Source organism: Anomaloglossus baeobatrachus, chromosome 4 (assembly GCF_048569485.1).
Source record: "Anomaloglossus baeobatrachus isolate aAnoBae1 chromosome 4, aAnoBae1.hap1, whole genome shotgun sequence".
Lineage (NCBI taxonomy): Eukaryota > Metazoa > Chordata > Amphibia > Anura > Aromobatidae > Anomaloglossus > Anomaloglossus baeobatrachus.
In genome coordinates this window covers 401,997,836-402,002,835 of record NC_134356.1, presented here as the reverse complement: position 1 = coordinate 402,002,835, position 5,000 = coordinate 401,997,836, and the positions used below count along the sequence as shown (strand labels likewise).

Sequence of the window (5,000 nt, the reverse complement as noted above, 5' to 3'; positions counted from 1 at the left end):
AGAGCGCAGCAGTACAGAAGGTGGACACAGAACCCAGCAGAACTGAGATGGACACAGAGCCCAACAGCACAGAGGTGGACACAGAGCCCAGCAGTACAGAGGTGGACACAGAGCCCAACAGCACAGAGGTGGACACAGAGCCCAACAGCACAGAGGTGGACACAGAGCCCAACAGCACAGAGGTGGACACAGAGCCCACCAGTACAGAGGTGGACACAGAGCCCAACAGCACAGAGGTGGACACAGAGCCCAGCAGGACAAAGATGGACACAGAGCCCAGCAGCACAGAGGTAGACATAGAACCCAGCAGCACAGAGGTGGACACAGAGCCCAGTAACACAGAGGTGGGCAAAGAGCGATGCAGCACAGAGGTGGACACAGAGACCAGTAGCACAGAGGTGTACACAAAACCCAGCAGCAGATAGGTAGGCACAGAGCCCAACAACACAGAGGTAGACATAGACCCCAGCAGCAGAGAGGTGGACACAAAACCCAGCAGCACAGAGGACGCAACTTCTGATGTGTCTGACTGTTCACAACGGCAACCAGCTAAAACAGACTGCAAAGAGAGAAGAGAGAGGCAGAGAGGACTGGCAAAGGGTATTTAGACTACCAGCCTATACCCTCTACATTCTGCATTTGTTTCAGCTGAATGATGCCACCATGGATATTTTATATATATATATATATATATATATATATATATATATATATATATATATATATATATATATATATATATATATATATATATATATATATATATATATATATATACATACAGTACATTGCATAATAATATTTCTCCTGATCTCTAGAGAGCGCCTCCCGCCTGTGTATAGTGTGATATGAGTGCGGTTGTACATTGTAGCATATCTCTCCTGTGTGCACGGGCTTCTGATATTATTTTCTGTGTAATACTTTTCCACCACTATTATGAATATCATAGTCAGAGATCTGCGGTGATAACCACATCTTCAATATACAGTAATTCTGCACTCAACCTTTCACCGAAATACTTAATTTTATAGTTCCTGTTAAATCTATGGAGCATCGACCTCAGAAAAAAATCCCACTCATCATCACTAGGAAAAAATATACATATATATTTCCACGCTCATCAAGAAATAAATGTAACAAAAGGCGCAGAGTTACTATAGTATGGTCCTAACACAGGTGGATTTCACGGCTCTGGAGACACATAGGTAGCTCAGGCACAGAACAGCTCAATTCATCAGGGACAGCCCAGCATAGCACAGCACAGCTCAGGTAGCTCAGGCACAGCACAGCTCAGGTAGCTCAGGCACAGCACAGCTCAGTTCAGGGACAGCCCAGCATAGCACAGCACAGCTCAGGTAGCTCAGGCACAGCACAGCTCAGTTCAGGGACAGCCCAGCATAGCACAGCTCAGGTAGCTCAGGCACAGCACAGCTCAGTTCAGGGACAGCCCAGCATAGCACAGCTCAGGTAGCTCAGTCACAGCACAGCTCAGTTCAGGGACAGCCCAGCATAGCACAGCACAGCTCAGGTAGCTCAGGCACAGCACAGCTCAGTTCAGGGACAGCCCAGCATAGCACAGCACAGCTCAGGTAGCTCAGGCACAGCACAGCTCAGGTAGCTCAGGCACAGCACAGCTCAGTTCAGGGACAGCCCAGCATAGCACAGCACAGCTCAGGTAGCTCAGGCACAGCACAGCTCAGGTAGCTCAGGCACAGCACAGCTCAGTTCAGGGACAGCCCAGCAAAGCACAGCACAGCTCAGGTAGCTCAGTCACAGCACAGCTCAGTTCAGGGACAGCCCAGCATAGCACAGCACAGATCAGGTAGCTCAGGCACAGCACAGCTCAGGTAGCTCAGGCACAGCACAGCTCAGTTCAGGGACAGCCCAGCACAGCTCAGGTAGCTCAGGCACAGCACAGCTCAGTTCAGGGACAGCACAGCACAGCTCAGGTAGCTCAGGCACAGCATAGCGCAGTTCTGGGACAGCCCAGCACAGCTCAGGCACAGCACAGCTCTTGCAAAGCACAGAGCAGCATAGACACCGCACAGCTCAGGTTCAGCACAGCCCAGATCAGCCATCTCTCTCAATCTCTATCTATCTATCTATCCCTCTATCTATTATCTATCTATCCCTCTGTCTATCTATCTGTCTATCTATCTATCTATCTATCTATCTAGCTACCTCTCTTTCGTATTTCGCTATCGCTTATTTCTGCATCTATCTATCTCTATCTATCTGTCTTTTATATATATATATATATATATATATATATATATATATATATATATATATATATATATATCAACCACATTGGTAGATGTGCTGCCATAATCAAGCAGCAATCACCCGTTTGCCATCATCCTGCAGTAATAATCCAGCTGCTATCAGTCTGCAATAATCATCCGGCTGCCATCATCTACCTGCTATCATGCAACTGCCATCATCCTGCAGTAATCGCCCGGTTGCCATCATCCTGCAGTAATCGCCCGGATGCCATCATCCTGCAGTAATCGCCCGGATGCCATCATCCTGTCACCTGCAGTTTGCTCTCCCCCTTCCCAGCTCTATATAGAGGTATGTGATAGTTAAGGGCTTGGATGTTAAATGTTTACACTCAAGTGGAGAAATGTGTCAGTTGAACTGTTCTCAATGGCCTCTGGAGACATTTAACTAAAACACATCTAGTCTGAGCCAGAGGCAGACAAAATACCTGTAATCCATTTTCCATTCCTGTGATAAATGACCAGAGCTGCACTAAACTGGAGGAAGGCGAGAACCAATCTCCGACCAAATACCATCATTATACTCCTTATAGTCACCAGCAAAGAATTACTGTTAATATTCTATCTATTACCTATCTATTTATTAGCTATATATCTACTATATATTATCTATCACTCTATCTATTCTCTCTATCCCTCTATCTATTATCTAACTGTTATCTATTTACCTACTATCTATCAATTCTCTCTATTAACTTTGATCTATCTATTCCTCTCTATATCTTATCTATCCCTCTATCTACTATCTTTATCCCTCTATTATCTATCTATCTATCCTTCTATCTATCTCTCTATTATCTATCATCTATCTATCCCTCGCTATAACTATATATTCTCTTTATCCCTCTATCTAATTATCTATCATCTATCTAAGTATCCCTCTCAATATCTATCTATCTACCTATCCCTCTATCTATGTATCTATCTATATCTCTATTATCTATCTATCCCTTTATCTATCTATCTATATCTCTATTATCTATCTATCTCTCTATCTATGTATCTATCTATATCTCTATTATCTATCTATCTCTCTATCTATCTATCTATCTATCTATCTATCTATCTATCTATCTATCTATCCCTCTATCTATCACTCTATCTATCTATCTATCTATCCCTCTATCTATCTATCTATCTATCTATCTATCTATCTATCTATCTATCTATCTATCTATCTGTCCCTCTATCTATCACTCTATCCATCTATCTATCTATCTATCTATCTATCTATCTATCTATCTATCTATCTATCCCTCTATCTATCCATCTATCCATCTATCTATCTATCTATCTATCTATCTATCTATCTATCTATCTGTCCCTCTGTCTTTCTGGTGTGTAATCGTGTGTAGCTATATATGCATAAATAGGCATTATTCGGATATTAGCTCTGTAGTTTGGTGTCTCCTGTGTATTTCTGTAGCTGTGTGTACATACATAGCGTTATCTGTGCATTATAATATCTCTCTATGTAGTGTGTCTCTGCATTCTCTATATACATTTATCTATGCAGCTATCTTATTCTTATTATGATTATTTTTATACCACCTTTTACAGTCATAGGTAAAGCATTGTATATGCTAGGACATCTACCATGACCCCCTGCCCCATACCCCTGGATTCTGGCCGCACAGGAGCACCCCTGCCCAGCCGGGCCCTGTACTTTCAGACTGCCCAATATCCCTCTTTTCCGGCCGCACAGGAGCACCCCTGCCCATCAGGGCCCTGTACTCAGGGGCTGCCCCATACTCCTGTATTCCGGCCGCACAGGAACACCCCTGCCCAGCCGGGCCCTGTACTCCGGGGCTGCCCCATACTCCTGTATATCGGCCGCACAGAAACACCCCTGCCCAGCAGGACCCTGTACTCCGGGGCTGCCCCCATACTCCTGTATATCGGCCGCACAGAAACACCCCTGCCCAGCAGGGCCCTGTACTCCGGGGCTGCCCCCATACTCCTGTATTCCGGCCGCACAGGAGCACCCCTGCCCAGCCGGACCCTGCACTCCGGGGCTGCCCCCATACTCATGTATTTCCGCTGCACAGGAGCACCCCTGCCCAGCCGGGCCCTGAGAGCGCTGCCCCCGGCCGTGTCCTCTGTGTAACCCCCGCTCCGGCCCGGGGCTGTTGACACAGCTTTACCTGTGCTACTCAAGGACCCTGTTAAATCAAACGTAACCTAATCCTGCCGATCCCAGCCGCCCCTCCAGCCCCCAACCAGAGAGCGCAGAAATGCGGACCAGGTGCGGCCGGACCCTCCGCCTCACATCAAAAGGGAATGGAACTAAAACAATCCACTCAGGGTCCGGGGGCTCCATTGTTTTCTATTAACATCTCTGCTGATTTCCTGCTGCCTGATGCCGGTGACCCGCGCTGTAACCCGACTACTGCTCCTCATTATTGCCATGGCGTGTACGGCTGATGGGCGATCAGCGGGGCACATGACGTCACGGCGATGACGTCACCCTCAGCTAATCCCGCACCGCACACTCCTGCGATTCCTGGCACTGGTCCACATGAGAGCACTGTGTGTCAGATGGGATTGGAATAAAATGCAGTCATGTCACACTGATAATCCAGCGCTCTCCATTATTCTCATACCGTGTGTTGTTGCTGTTGTTGTCGTCACTGTGATGACGTCATTCTTTCGCTATAATGTGTTTATGTATTTATTTTCTCCTCCCCACCACTTTATTTTATTGCTGCTATTCCACAA

At 46.3% G+C, this 5,000-nt stretch overlaps 1 protein-coding gene across 4 annotated transcripts in view; it reads left to right on the top strand.

Moving 5' to 3' along the window:
* Positions 1-5,000, top strand: part of GATA3 (GATA binding protein 3) — a 37,699-nt gene that overhangs the window by 3,336 nt on the left and 29,363 nt on the right. Inside the window, exon 1 of one of the 4 annotated variants that reach the window (XM_075345307.1) lies at positions 2,409-2,574. The exons of the other annotated variants lie outside the window; for them this stretch is intronic. The gene's annotated coding sequence lies outside the window, so the exon portion shown is untranslated. Of the gene's footprint in view, positions 1-2,408; positions 2,575-5,000 lie in introns of those variants that run through there. 4 annotated transcript variants of the gene reach the window in all.